Here is a 16,493-nt window from a genome sequence, read left to right on the forward strand (position 1 = left end):
GTTCAAAAAATGGAGGAAGCTTAAGTTCAGTTCCATCGCCGTAAACTTTAATGTCCCATTTTCCGTTGCTGTGGGGTAGCGCTGGACTTTTTTTTGTGACCCCGGGCAAGAGTTTTAAAAGTGAAAATTTATGCAAATGTGTGCCATTGTTGATTCTACCTCGCATGATCACACTCCCATTACGAATAACTCCGATTTTACTGAACTGTTTCAAGTCATCGTCTTTACTGCGATCAGCATTTGGCACAGTTCCGATAACGGATTCGTATTTGGTTGCTGGATATCGCATGGAAGACAAAGCATGCCCTTTCGCTATATCCATATTGACAATAATAATATTGTATGTGAGGAACATAAGTAATGAGTTATTCCAAACTCCTATAACCATTGTATATTTTTGTAGCTCTATATTAAGATCATATCTTTATTATAAAATTATTGTAATAAATTCGCTGATGCTCACAAAAATTAGTTCACTTCGCACCGTCCTCGTCAGCGTTATTACTGTAACTGCTAATATATCACACTTACGCTCCGGCACGAGTAATTATAGATGAACAACTATGGGTATAAGTGCGACTGGAATTTGTAACTGAATATAACTGCAATCCACTGTGGTTTATAATGCTGCATATCAAGGACGGAACGAAAAGGGAGAAATTTCGATAATGGTCTGATTCTACCACAATTTTGATTTCAATACAGTGTGCCACTTTTTGTGATATTAATTCACTCCATACATAAAACTCGATTGTGGAATTACGAAAAATTTTTCGACTTCATAAATAAAAAACAAACAAAAAGTTTAGGTAATCTGGCCTATTTTGAGTTCCACGTTAATGTTTTTTATACTAATTTAAAGGCGAATTGTGAAGTGGGTTGATCTTGTTCCTGTTGTCTTTGTGAAACCGTTGCGAGGCTAAGTAAGTTTTACTTTAAAATACACACATATCCTCCTGTAAAAATATCAACTTAAAAGCTGCCCATGCACATACCGATCAATTTGTTTATCTTTACTATATTTGGGACCACGTGAGTGCATAAGCACTCCACGTAAATTGAAACCGTTATACTCTTATGGAGTCATTGCCATTGCGGCTCATATTTATGTACATGACAGTGAAATTGTTTTCAAATGCGAGATTCGCTTATACCCAGCAAACACTGAAGCTGGTCTTTAGCGTTAATGTAGTTTTCTTGACTCGAAAAATACGTTAGTTACATATGCGTGTTATGTAATTATTAAAAATTTCTCTAACGTTATACTGTTTTCACACAGACGGCTTATTGAATAATAAAGGCAGTTTTCTACATTAAGACGCTTATTGAGCTCAATCTTCCCTACAAAATTCGAATCTATTATTATTTCATTAGTAGATAATCGAATGCCTAATGAATTCAAAAGCACAATGCAACTCTGTTGGCAGCGTTCCGCTTCCGTTTCCGCTTCTTAGTTTTCAAAGCAAATGTCATTGTCTGCATGGCGGAACGATACAAGGTGGCCGCATCGAACAGCTGATTATAACCTTTTTTATTTGATTTGATACATCAACTACCGGCGCAGTACGATTTTGACATTTGTCCATCGAATTTACAAGTACATGGAATTTTGTTTGTTTGAATTTTGTTTCTGTTAAAAATGTTCATACTGCACCTACTAGCGCGGAATCAGCCTTCTTAATAGCGCACATGGGGACCTGTCAAGCGTATTGTACGAAAGATTGAAGGCTACCGCGAATCGGCTGATTGAACATTATCAGTGGGGCTTCGGACCTGGTAAATCTAGCATCGACGCCAAATCTTTTAAAAAAAAGCTAAAAAAACAAGTAAGGAAGTCTAAGTTCGGGTGAAACCGAACATTACATACCAGCTGTACACTTGAAATGCTGTTGTTGTGTGTTTTGTATGCTTAATAGTGTTACAAGGCTGCGCAATAATACATATACATATGGTTCTATTCTATTCGTTTAAAAGAAGCAAAAAGGATACAGAGGCTAACACCAATGACCTGGAGCCGGTAGTAATGCAGTTTTCCTTCAGATATTTATTTATTTATTTAATCAACAAACAAGGTGTTTATAGACTTATATAAAAAAATTAGTTAACTTTATGACAAGTATCTGATTATTAGGTTCTTAAATGTAAATTTACTACAACTAAAATCAAACGCCAAGGAATAGGAACAAACATTAAATTGAGAAAGTGTCCTACTAAGGGGGATTTCCCCCTTAAAGATATAACAGAACAATAAACATAAACACACAAGTGCCATTATACTAAAAAGGGCAGGGATATTAACGAAATTTTCCAACTTTTACTAGAAATAGCTTATTACCTGCATCTACGCACTTTTATAAAATCTTTTATATAAAAGAAGGCGATTTAACCGATTTAGTCCATTTTTACTGAAAATATTTCCTGTCAAACACCAAATTTTTCGCCGAGTTATGGATTCAGAAACGTTGGGAAATGCATTGTAGGAAAGGGGCAGTGCCACGCCAATTTTTCAAGATTGTGCATTTTCCCATTTCTTTTTAAAATGGCAGAAAATACGATTGGCACAAAACTATTTTTCGCTAAGATTTAACTCATTATTTTTGCCTACGACCCTTTTTAAAGTCACTGATATACAAGTGGGCGTGGTCCTTAACCAATTTGTGTACCCAATTTTATTACGATCCGTTAATTTTTCTTCGAGTTATGGCTCCCGAAACATAGAAAATTGCTTAGTCATAAAAGGGGCGGTGCCACGCCCATTTTTAAAATTTGAAGTTTTTCCTATTTATTGTTATAAATCCACTTGGGAAATGAAACCCCATTGATATAAAGCTCTTTTTTTGCAAAGATATAGCTTACTTTATTCGTCCACGACCCTTTTAAAAATCTTTTATATAAAAGTGGGCGTGGTCCTTAACCGATTTCGTAAATTTTTATTTTTTTTCAAAGCATTCCTTTTAGTAAAGGCAACCTCTGCCGAATTTTGTTACGATAGGTTTAACGATTTTTGATTTATGATTAATAATATTTGTAAAATTGATTTTATCACAAGTGGGCGGTGCCACGCCCATTTCAAACAAAATTTTCAAATTTTTATCAAGAGTCTCAATATCAGTCCACACCCCAAATTTCAACTTTCTAGGAGTATTATTTACTAAAGGTTTTTTGTGTTTTCCATTTTATATATATAAAAAGTGGGCGTAGTTATCATCCGATTTCGCTCATTTCCAATACCAACCTATTCTGGGTCCATGTAAGCTCGTGTACCAAATTTGGTGAAGATATCCCAATATTTACTCAAGTTATCGTGTTAACGGACAGACGGACAGACGGACGGACAGACATGGCTCAATCAAATTTTTTTTCGACACTGATGATTTTGATATATGGAAGTCTATATCTATCTCGATTCCTTTATACCTGTACAACCGTTATCCAATAAAAGTTATAATACCCTGTGTACAAGTACAGCTGGGTATAATAATTAACAAACATCACCTTGTCGTCTTCGACAGTACGAAAAGGAGCTGATAGTATGATGCGAGCCATTCGAATTTGAGAGAAGTTTCAGACAGGGTAACCCTCTATCGTGCTATTTCGTGCAATCACTGGCATACGGTGACGACATTGACCACCCGATCCATAAGTTCTGCTTACTCCAAACTGGAAAAAGAAGCGGAAAAGATGGTTTTGATGTGGAATGAGGACAAAGCGAGGTACCTGCTATCATCAAGCAAAGAGCCGGCGCATTTGTAGAGTTGGCTTATGTTATTGAATTTGCAATAAACTTTTCAACTTTTTTTAGCTGAACGATGTGAAAAATAATGAATACTTTAATCATATTACAAAAAAATTGAGATCCCTAGTAAGTGGGTATGTATGTATGATATAAAATTATGAACATAATTTTCTTTCTTTAAAACTAGCTTTGGATTGTGCGGTAATTAAAATTGACTCCAGTCGTCAGTCAACCTACAAAATATGCACAGTAAATTGTATGCATGTAGGCCCATACAAATTAATAAATAATATATAAAGAAATCACGAAAACGTGTTGCAGGGAATTAAAAGGCGTATTTTACAGCAATAAAATGGACAATTGAAGGGTAGCCGCGAATAACGTTGTAAATGACAAAATCGTGTTTTTACAGGAAAGAAAAAAAAAACGTGTTTCACTGAGCAATACGGTTTGTAGGAACGGATTTAAAATGTTACTATTGCAAAAAAAATATGTATTGGTTTGTTTTTTAAATAAAGAGTATATTATAGAATGCTTACAGTTTATTTATTTCATACAAAAAGTTAACTCGGCATCAAAACAAAAATGTGTTCAAAACAAAAATGAAAATATTCCAAAAACTGTGAATAGAGCCTGGTTAACTTTTCAACCTATCTTTTTTGTTTACTTCTTTTTAAATATTAAATTCCGAGTGTTTCACGGTCACTTTTACATAAAGAGGGCGAAAAACCATCGTGTAAGGGTGCTCTTTCAAGTAAGAGATTTATATACTATCTTTATTTACTGCAGATCGATTTATAGAACTCTGCGTACTTCTCAGGCAAGTATGACGTCATTGCAAGGAGATCTTTTTTTTCTCATAACTTATATTAATATATTCCTTTCGAAGTAGAGGCATCGCATAATTTGTTAAGTTCCGCGTTTTTTTTTAGGCTCACTCAATTCGATCTAAGACGATAAAAAAACAGATTGTTCATTATAATTTTTTTCATAGAATTTGACAAAATAGTCCTTCATTTGACCAACACTAAATTTTTGGCAATTGAAATAGCAACGACAATCACAAACCTAAATATAAACAATAAATAAAATAAAAATTACAGCAAGTGCACTTAAAACGTTTTTCCACATTACTTGTTCTGGATCGTTTTTTTTAAGGGATACTTTTGTTTTTCCTGGTTGTATATGCATTTCCACTATTTCTTTACTTTTTGTTTTTAATATCTTTCCAATTTTCAAGATTACGTTTTCTTTTTGTACCTCTGTTACACTTATCAATTACCTGCGACAACTGTGATCGTATCACTTTGCGTGTAACTTACAACGTTCTTCCACGGACTGACTTCTTCTAATTGCTTTTTAATTTCCCTTTTGTGCGTAATTTTAACTTATTTGATGCTTTAGAGATGCAAGAGAGTAACAGTAACGGAAATCTGCAAAAAACACGTTTTGCAAAAATTGGCTTTTAAAACGTTATTCGCGGCTCCGCTTCAAGTATGCAGTATATAGGCAAGTTGAAATTTTCGAACTCCTTTTACGGAAAATTTATAATTATAAGGTATAAACAATTAGATATATATGTATCGATAGATCTTCCCAAGGAGCAGTGCAGAACATTTTTAAAAATTTTACCAATGCCTAAACCAATAAAAGCCCCGCCACAAAAGCAGTTTTTCATACACATAGATGAGTTTAACACAAGCTTATGCATTATGAGTAGATTGCATGTATTTTTATGTAGGACGGTAGAATGAGCGACACTGGCGCCATCTGATATTGAAAATTAGCCAACTCCCAAATTTTGTTGCAAGCAAAGCATAAGAAGAAGAATTTGACATTTTCTTTGGCTAAGGGTGTTGGCACACTTAGCAAGTGAAATTATTTTTCCCACTGGTTGGTAAATTTTCTAACATTTTTCGCAATTAAAACCGGAATATAATAATCGAATACGACACAAAATATGTTAGCAAGTATTTTTGTTGTATAGGGAGAATGTTTATAACAGTGCTTCGCGAAATTTTGTATGTGAATGGGCAAGGAGTAATAAACTTCAATTGCCACGTCTGAAGTTCTTTCATATTTACAAACGCAACATCTTGGTTGATTGTGGCGATGTTATTCCCTGCAAAAACCGCGAGTACTCCATGCATGCATGTATGGAGTACTCGATATGGACCAACCGAGTACTCCAAAATTAACCACAATTCATACAAAAAATATGGTCCAATTAACATTGCGATGTCCTAGTACTGGACCAGCTCCAGCTCCAGCTTCGCATTACATCAGAGTAATCCATGGAGTACCCACAGTCCAATAAACATCGTGTAGTGATTACAATCGTTAAAAACGAGCAATGATCGGCTTACAATGTGTTCGTGTAGAAACGTGAGTTGGTCCATTGCTATCTATATGAAAAATGTCATTGTGCCGCGGCCTTAAAACGCTATAGATACGTATCTTGACGCTATGTGTGTAAGCTCAAAAGCAATACCTTTGTTGTATGCATAAAAAAAAATTGTCTTTTCTCAGTGAGAAGTGAGTGTTTTGCTTTTTTAGTTTTGTAGCAAACACAAACACAGAGCCAGAGAGCAAATGCGTAATTTTCATTATTCAGGCTTATGTACATATTTAGGGTTTTGTTGTTTGTAATATTAACGGGGTATTTTACATGAAAATATTATGTAAAAAATTTTACAAAATTAAATTAAAAATAAAATAAGCTAAAGTAAATTCATATATAAAAGTTTAATGAAATGAAACAAAATAAAGTAAAATAAAATAAAACAAAATAAAATAATTCCAAGTTCGATTCGAGCTCAAGCTCTATGACAATAATTTTTATGATAATTATAATTTTTTTTAAATTAGTGTATTTAGCGACCTTTTTGATTTAAAAAAATTATTTATTTTGCCGGCTTTAGGTCAATGTTAAATAAAACACATATGGTTTTGTTTATCTCCAATATATTTCGGCTACAGACCGGTAGCCGTCTTCAGGCCAGACTGTTGACAAACATAAAACATTTAAATTATAATTAAAATCACACTTTTAACAAATAATATATTTAAATTTTAACAAATAATAAAAATCAACATTAAAACAAAAATACTGTTTACATACATTTTATTTACACGTCTGCACTGCGTGACGTGGAGTTTTTGTCAGTAAATGTTTGTACAAGTGAGCGGAATGATGATCGGAGTCTGTTTTATAGTATAATCGTCTATTAGTTAGAGTTTTTGTAATATGCAACATCTCGAGAGTGAAGCGCTTGCTGTATTGTTGCTCTTGTTGTTCTTGTTGTTGCTGTTGTAGCAGTGCTTCGCCCCACCTAACAGCCGCGACCGATCACAAATTGTCATCAATATCCTCTAACGGGAGCCCAAGGAAACTTGCTGTTTCAACAGGGGTGGACCATAAGGTAAGGGGTGTTAGAGGCGTTGGTTCCACATTGCAATTAAAGAGATGGTTGGTGTCATGTGGGGACACATTGCAAGCGGGGCATACATTTTGTATGTCGGGGTTGATTATGGATAGGTAAGAGTTTAACCTGTTACAGTATCCAGAACGAAGTTGAGCAAGAGTGACACGCGTTTCCCTGGGGAGTATGCGTTCCTCTTCCGCGAGTTTGGGATACTTTTCTTTGAGTACTGGATTCACCGGGCAATTCCCGGCATAAAGGCCCGACGCCTGTTTGTGGAGTTCACCAAGGACCTGCTTGTGTTTTTTCGCTTCATACGGCTGGGTTCTCAGGTGCCGTATTTCCTCAAAATGCTTACGGAGATGACTCCTCAAGCCCCTAGGCGGTGCTGGTTCATCAATCAGATGTCTGTTGGGAAGCTCAGGTTTCTGGGTATTCAACAGGAACCGTTTAGTCAGCATCTCATTTCTCTCCCTGATGGGGAGTATTCTCGCCTCATTATGCAGATGGTGTTCTGGGGACATAAGAAGACATCCCGTAGCAATTCTGAGAGCAGTATTTTGGCAGGCCTGTAGCTTCTTCCAGTGGGTAATTTTTAGGCTTGGCGACCATATTGGTGACGCGTAGCACGTAATCGGCTGGCTAATTACTTTGAGGATTTTGTTACGGCTCTGAATTCTCGGAGCAATTGCGGCTGCGTGCTCACCAAAATGTAGATCCTGATCAAACGTCACACCCAAGATTTTGGGGTGTAGCACAGTCGGTAGCGTAGTGCCATCGATGTGGATGTTCAAAATGGTCGACATTTGGGACGTCCATGTTGTAAATAAGGTCGCGGAAGATTTAGTCGGTGATAATGCCAGGTTTCGCGAGGCGAAAAAACTGGAGAGATCAGGAAGGTAGCCGTTTATTTTATTGCATAGCTCATCGATCTGTGGCCCTGGGCCTGTGGCCATAATTGTGTAGTCATCGGCGTAGGAAACGATTGTGACTCCTTCCGGTGGTGAAGGTAGCTTAGATATGTAGAAATTAAACAAAAGTGGGGATAGGACACCACCCTGTGGCACCACTTGTTTAATTCTCCTTGGTTTTGATGTTTCGTTTCTAAATTGCACCGATGCCTGCCGACCACCCAGATAATTTTCGGTCCACATTTTAAGACGTGGTGGAAGGGTAGACCCTTCCAGGTCTTGCAGTAACGAGCCATGGTTGACCGTATCAAAAGCTTTTGATAGGTCTAGCGCTACGAGTACTGTTCTATGGTGGGGGTTTTGATTTAAACCGCAATTTATCTGGGTGCTAATGGCATTTAGCGTGGTGGTAGTGCTATGGAGTTTTCTGAAGCCATGCTGATGAGAGGCTAGCTGCAAATTGCTTGAAAATAAGGGAGCAAAATGGCTTCAAGCGTCTTTGCTACGGGCGATAGGAGAGATATCGGACGATACGACTCTCCTATGTTAGCTGGTTTACCAGGCTTTAGTAGCGGGACCACCTTGGCCATTTTCCATTTCTCGGGTATGACAAAGGTGGAAAGAGACAGGTTGAAGACATGCGCTAAATATTTGAAACCCTCTTTCCCTAGGCTTTTAAGCATCGGCATGGCTATGCCGTCTGGGCCCACTGCTTTGGATGGTTTAGCGCGACCAATGGCGTCCTGTTGTTGTTGTTGTTGTAGCAATGCTCGCCCCACCTAATAGCCGCGACCGGTCACAAATTGTCATCAATATCCTCTAACGGGAGTCCAAGGAAACTTGCCGTTTCAACAGGGGTGGACCATAAGGAAAGGGGTGTTAGAGGCGTTGGTTCCACATTACAATTAAAGAGATGGTTGGTGTCATGTGGGGACACATTGCAAGCAGGGCATACATTTTGTATGTCGGAGTTGATTCTGGATAGGTAAGAGTTTAACCTGTTACAGTATCCAGAACGAAGTTGAGCAAGAGTGACACGCGTTTCCCTGGGGAGTATGCGTTCCTCTTCTGCGAGTTCTGGATATTTTTCTTCAAGTACTGGATTCACCGGGCAATTCCCGACATAAAGGTCCGACGCCTGACTATGGAGTTCACCAAGGACCTGCTTGTGTTTTTCCGCTTCATACGGCTGGGTTCTCAGGTGCCGTATTTCCTCAAAATGCTTACGGAGATGACTCCTTAGGCCCCTAGGCGGTGCTGGCTCGTCAATCAGATGTCTGTTGGGATGCCCAGGTTTCTGGGTATTCAACAGAAACTGTTTGGTCAGCATCTCATTTCTCTCCCTGATGGGGAGTATTCTCGCCTCATTATGCAGATGGTGTTCTGGGGACATAAGAAGACAGCCCGTGGCGATTCTGAGAGCAGTATTTTGGCAGGCCTGTAGTTTCTTCCAGTGGGTGGTTTTTAGGCTTGGCGACCATATGGGTGACGCGTAGCACGTAATCGGCTGGCTAATTGCTTTGTATGTGGTGAAGAGCGTTTCTTTATCTTTTCCCCAGGTACTGCCAGCAAGAGATTTGAGGATTTTATTACGGCTCTGAATTCTTGGAACAATTGCGGTTGCGTGCGCACCAAAATGTAGATCCTGATCAAACGTCACACCCAAGATTTTGGGGTGTAGGACAGTCGGTAGCGTAGAGCCATCGACGTGGATGTTCAATATAGTCGACATTTGGGGCGTCCATGTTGTAAATAAGGTCGCGGAAGATTTAGTCGGTGACAATGCCAGGTTTCGCGAGGCGAAAAAACTGGAGAGATCAGGGAGATAGCCGTTTATTTTATTGCATAGCTCATCGATCTTTGGGCCTGGGCCTGTGGCCATTATTGTGCAGTCATCGGCGTAGGAAACGATTGTGACTCCTTCCGGTGGTGAAGGTAGCTTAGATATGTAGAAATTAAACAAAAGCGGGGATAGGACACCACCCTGTGGCACCCCTTGTTTAATTCTCCTTTGTTTTGATGTTTCGTTTCTGAATTGCACCGATGCCTGCCGACCACCCAGATAATTTGCGGTCCACCTTTTAAGACATGGGGGAAGGGTAGACCCTTCCAGGTCTTGCAGTAACGAGCCATGGTTGACCGTATCAAAAGCTTTTGATAGGTTTAACGCTACGAGTACTGTTCTATGGTGGGGATATTGATTCAAACCGCAATTTATCTGGGTGCTAATGACATTTAGCGCGGAGGTAGTGCTATGGAGTTTTCTGAAGCCATGCTGATGAGGGGCTAGGTGCAAATGTGCTTGGAAATAAGGGAGCAAAATGGCTTCAAGCGTCTTTGCCACTGGCGATAGGAGAGATATCGGACGATATGACTCACCTACGTTAGCTGGTTTCCCAGGCTTTAGTAGCGGGACCACCTTGGCCATTTTCCATTTCTCGGGTATGACAAAGGTGGAAAGAGACAGGTTGAAGACATGCGCTAAATATTTGAAACCCTCTTTCCCTAGGTTTTTAAGCATCGGCATGGCTATGCCGTCTGGGCCCACTGCTTTGGATGGTTTGGCGCGACCAATGACGTCCTCAACCTCTCTAGCGGTGATGGTAATTGGTGACGCGCTGAGTTTGTGTTTATGTGCGTGTCTATTGGCTCTCCGTCTATCTTTGTCGACCGTAGGATGCATTATATATTGTCGGCAGAAAGCGCTCGCGCATTTTTTCGCATCCGACAGCACCTTATCGCCAAAGGCGATGGAAACTTTGTCTTTGTGCTTAGTCGGATTCGATAGGGACTTTACGGTGGACCAAAGTTTACCTACACCGGTAGAGAGGTTACAACCTCTTAGGTGCTCTTCCCATTTCGCCAGCTTGTGTTCGTCCACAAGCAATCTGATACGTTGGTTTATATCCCTTATTTGGGGGTCGCCTGGATCAAGCTGTCTTATAAGGTCCCGTTCCCTCGCTAAGCTCGCGGCTTCCGCCGGGAAGTGGGGCCGGATTTCGGGAATTCTCCCGGCGGGAATGAAATGTGCCGAGGCGGATTCAATGACCTTACGGAAGGCACGCTCCCCTTGGCGGGCATCAATCGGGATAGGGAGGGCAGCAAAGCTGCTGTCTGTTGCAGATTTATATTCTTCCCACTTTCCTTTTTTGAAGTTTATGAAAGTGCGTTTTTCGGTGACGATGAAGTCGGCGGTACGCTCGAACGAAATAAGTATGGGCAGGTGGTCGGATGCCAATGTTACCATCGGCTGCCAGTTGACGCAGTTTACGAGTTCTGCGCTCACGATTGAGATATCTGGCGAGCTATGACAGCTTCCTACCATACGTGTGGGGGCGTCTCCGTTTATTGTGCAGAACGTCGTTTCGTCTATTTGATCCGCCAACATCTCACCCCTACTGTCCGCCCGCAAGTTTGAATGCCATAGGTCGTGATGGGCATTGAAATCGCCTAAGATAATGCGATGGTTGCCAGTGAGTAAGGCCTCGATATTAGGGCGGTATCCACTGGGGCAACAGGTGACAGGAGGGATGTAGATGTTGATGATTTCTAGATTTGCATCGCCTGACCGGACAGATAGGCCTTGACGTTCTAAGACATTGTCACTGCGGTCGATGCCAGGATCAAATATATGATATTGCACAGAGTGGTGTATAATAAACGCGAGGCCGCCTCCATTTCCGCTCTCGCGATCTTTCCTGTGGACATTATAACCAGAGCAGGTCTGCAATGCAGATCTTGCTGTGAGTTTAGTCTCTTGAATCGCAGCAATGCGGATGTTGTGCCGCTTCATGAAATCGACTATCTCCGTAATCTTCCCAGTTAGTCCATTACAGTTGAACTGCAGAATTCTGAATTGCATGAGGGGTGACGCCGCCACTCTAGGGGTAAGTGAGGGGTGACTACGCCTAGGTTGTGGAAGGCCAGGACGCAATTGCTGTTGTGGCCTTGGGACTGGGCGCCCTTGGGCAAGCATTGGGGTACCCGGATGATTTGGGTTTGCGACCTGGCAACATGGCGCGATGAAACCGGTCGTGGGGTTGCCGTCACGGAGACCAGAACATCTAGGAAAGTGGCACCACCCAAGGCAGGAGCTGCATTGAGCGGATGTCGCAAACCTATATATTCTGTGCTGGCAGACGGTGCAAACGGAGGCAGGGACTAAGAGTCTGTTTCCCTGACCTGCACGATTGCTGCCAGAAAAGGGGGGGGGGGGGGGGAGAAGAAGACGGGGGCAGGGGCTGATGCTCAGCATTGCTACCAGCTCTACTACGAAGGTAGTAGTTATGAGTGGTATCAGCTGTTTGAGTTGTTGGCGCCGTGGGGCGCGAGCAGCAGCGGGTACTAGTTGTGGCTTGCTGAGCAGCGAAGCTGCTGGAAGGTAGTGGGGATACGCTTAGGCGTAGACTACGGGACGCCCTTGGGCGTGAGCAGCAAGGAGCCACAAAAGATTTATAAAAGTTACGTGGACGTCGGGTTTTGGGATCAAGCCCAGAACAACCTGTCCGATGCAACGATCCCTTGCACGAGACACACTGAACAGAGTATGACCGTCCTAAAAAGATTCTTTTCTGGCAAATGCAGCAAAACCATTTCTCAGGACCGGGGTCAGGAGACGGACCCGGATTGGGTTCGATACCTTCCCGGAGTAAGAGAATATGTAGCAGTCCTGCTGCAAGGAGTTGCTGGGAGGATGACAATTTGTGGGAGGGACGAAACAAATTAAATGGGGTCACACTAAAATGACAGTCCTTGGTCGGGAAAAATCCCGAGTCGCTCCGGTACATAGAACCGACTGCCTTGGGAAGCGACTGCCAATGGCGTCCTCAACCTCTTTAGCGGTGATGGTGATTGGTGACGCTCCGAATCTGTGTTTATGTGCGTGTCTGTTCACCCTCCGTCTATCTTTGTCGACCGTAGAATGCATTATATATGGTCGGCAGAAAGCGCTCGCGCATTTTTTCGCATCCGACAGCACTTTATCTCCAAAGGCGATGGAAACTTTGTCTTCGTGCTTAGTCGGATTCGATAGGGACTTTACGGTGGACCAAAGTTTACCCACACCGGTAGAGAGGTTACAACCTCTTAGGTGCTCCTCCCATTTCGCTCGCTTGTGTTCATCCACAAGCAATCTGATGCGTTGGCTTATATCCCTTATTTGGGGGTCGCCTGGATCAAGCTGTCTTATAAGGTCACGTTCTCTCGCTAAGTGTGCGGCCTCCGCCGGGAAGTGGGCCGGATTTCGGGAATTCTCCCGGCGGAAATGAAGCGTGCCGAGGCGGATTCAATGACCTTGCGGAAGGCACGCTCCCCTTGGCGGGCATCAGTCGGGATAGGGAGGGCAGCAAAGAGGTTGTCTGTAAAAGATTTATATTCTTCCCACTTTCCTTTTTTGAAGTTTATGAAAGTGCGTTTTTCGGTGACGATGAAGTCGGCGGTATGCTCGAGCGAAATAAGTATAGGCAGGTGGTCGGATGCCAATGTTACCATCGGCTGCCAGTTGACGCAGTTTACGAGTTCTGCGCTCACGATTGAAATATCTGGCGAGCTGTGACAGCTTCCTACCATACGTGTGGGGGCGTCTCCGTTTATTGTGCAGAACGTCGTTTCTTCTATTTGATCCGCCAACATCTCACCCCTACTGTCCGCCCGCAAATTTGAATGCCATAGATCGTGATGGGCATTGAAATCGCCTAAGATAATGCGATTGTTGCCAGTGAGTAATGCTCTGATATTAGGGCGGTATCCACTGGGGCAACAGGTGGCAGGAGGGAAGTAGATGTTGATGATTTCTAGGTTTGCATCGCCTGACCGGACAGATAGGCCTTGAGGCTTGTCCCTGCGGTCGATGCCAGGATCAAATATGTAATATTGCACAGAGTGGCGCGAGGCCGCCTCCATTTCCGCTCTCGCGATCTTTTCTGTGGACATTATACCCAGAGCAGGTCTGCAATGCAGATCTTGCTGTGAGTTTAGTCTCTTCAATCACAGCAATGCGGATGTTGTGCCGCTTCATGAAATCGACTATCTCCGTAATCTTCCCAGTTAGTCCATTACAGTTTAACTACAGAATTCTGAAGTGCATAGGGGGAGACGTCGCCACTCTGGGGGTAAGTGACGGTTGACTACGCCTGGGTTGAGGAAGGCCAGGACGCAGTTGCTGTTGTGGCCCTGGGACTGGGCGTCCTTGGGCAAGCATTGGGGTACCCGGATGATTTGGGTTTGCGACCTGGCAACATGGCGCGATGAAACCCGTCGGGGGGTTGCCGTCGCGGAGACCAGAACATCTAGGAAAGTGGCACCACCCAAGGCAGGAGCTGCATTGGGCGGATGTCGCAAACATATATATTCTGTGCTGGCAAACGGTGCAAACGGAGGTAGGGACTAAGAATCTGTTTCCCTGACTACACGATTGCTGCCGGAAAAGGGGGGGAGAAGACGGGGCAGGGGCTGATGCTCAGGATTGCTACTGACTCTACTACGAAGATAGTAGTTATGAGTGGTAGCAGCTGTTGGCGCCGTGGGAAGCGAGCAGCAGCGGGTACTTGTTGTGGCTTGCTGAGCAGCGGGGCTGCTGGAAGGTAGTGAGGGGGCGCTTAGGCGTAGACTACGGGACGCCCTTGGGCGTGAACAGCAAGGAGCCACAAAAGATTTATAAAAGTTACGTGGACGGCTTTTGGGATCAAGCCCAGAACAACCTGTCCGATGCAACCATCCCTTACACGAGACACACTGAACAGAGTATGACCGTCCTAAAAAGATTCTTTTCCGGCAGATGCAGCAAAACCATTTCTCAGGACCGGGGTCAGGAGACGGACCCGGATTGGATTCGATACCCTCCCGTAGCAAGAGAATATGGAGCAGGAGCTGCTTGGAGGATGACAATTTGTGGAAGGGACGCAACAAATTAAATGGGGTTACACTGAAATGACAGTCCTTGTTCGGGAAAAATCCCGAGTCGCTCCGGTACATAGAACCGACTCCCTTGAGAAGCAATGCTCTTGTTGTAGAATCTTTGTGTTGTTGAAATCTGGCTCGTGCCGGCTGTTTGCACAGTGGGCCATAAGTGCTGTTTTGTATATTTTTCAGTATATCTACAATATATTTACACAGCCCGTACGATGGTGATCCAATTAATGAACATATTAGTCTAAGTGGCGTTCCCTCCTTGTGTGTTTTGGTAGATCATATATTCTTAGAGGTAGTGCCGTTGTTGTAGTAAGCTTATTTCTTTCCGCCTTCGAAATAAGGTCCATTTGAAATAAATTATCTACTAGGTTATTATTCTTAATTTGTAAACGTGATGTAGGATCTTGTCGTTGTATTCTATATGTAGTCAAGTCAGATAAAATCTCCGTCATTTTATTATTATATTCGTCAATCTCCATAGCAACCGTTTTATTTCCTTTGTCAGATGTAAGCATTCTAATATTTTTATTTTTGATCAGGAAATTCCGCGTCTGTACCATTGTATCTGTGATTGCATTATCTATTGCACAACACATAAACCCAGTGCGGGTACCGTTAATAGAAAAATGCAATGTGGTGTATGAAATTCCATGCAACTGTAATAGCGACGAATCTTGTCAAAGTATATATGTAGGAACAACAAAGTCCAAACTAAAAGCTAGGATATCACAACATAAATCCGACTATAAATATTGTCACCAAACTTACAACCACAAAACAGCATTTATGGCCCACTGTGCAAACAGCCGGCACGAGCCAGATTTCAACAACACAAAGATTCTACAACAAGAGCAACAATACAGCAAGCGCTTCACTCTCGAGATGTTGCATATTATAAATACTCCAACTAATAGACGATTAAAGCCGGAGTCATTGGTGCCGTATGTCGTATCGCTGTATCCGTATCCCTAACGTAATCAGCTGTTTATCGTTACAACGGTAAACCAAAACCCAATTGGTTGGCTACGATACGGTTACGACCTTAGCGGCACCAATAATCGATTGCATTGATTCTCATAAGATTGGTCGAATCAGCTGTTATAAGGTTACCGATACGGTTACCGATAAAGCACCAATGTCTCCAGCTTAAACTATAAAATAGACTCCGATCATCACTCCGCTCACTTATACAAACATTTACTGACAAACAGACAGTACACAACTCCACGTCACGGCAGACGTGTAAACAAAATGTATGTAAACAGTATTTTTGTTTTAATGTTGATTTTTATTATTTGTTAAAAATAATTTAAATGTTTTATGTTTGTCAACAGTCTGCCCTGAAGACGGTTATCGGTGTGTAGCCGAAATATATTGGAGATGAACAAAACCATATGTGTTTTATTTAACATTGACCTAAAGCCGACAAAATAAATAATCGTTATAATTTTTTTTTAATTTTTCTATAATTTTTATTTTGGAATTGAAGATAGCAAAATTTTTCAACTATGGCAG

General features: G+C 42.0%; 1 protein-coding gene across 2 annotated transcripts in view; it reads right to left on the reverse strand.

Annotated features, from left to right (window-relative positions):
• The window catches only part of Obp73a (Odorant-binding protein 73a), a 372,527-nt gene that overhangs the window by 150,765 nt on the left and 205,269 nt on the right, over positions 1-16,493 (reverse strand). The window lies entirely within an intron of this gene.

Source organism: Eurosta solidaginis, chromosome 5 (assembly GCF_040869045.1).
Source record: "Eurosta solidaginis isolate ZX-2024a chromosome 5, ASM4086904v1, whole genome shotgun sequence".
NCBI classification, from domain to species: Eukaryota; Metazoa; Arthropoda; class Insecta; order Diptera; family Tephritidae; genus Eurosta; species Eurosta solidaginis.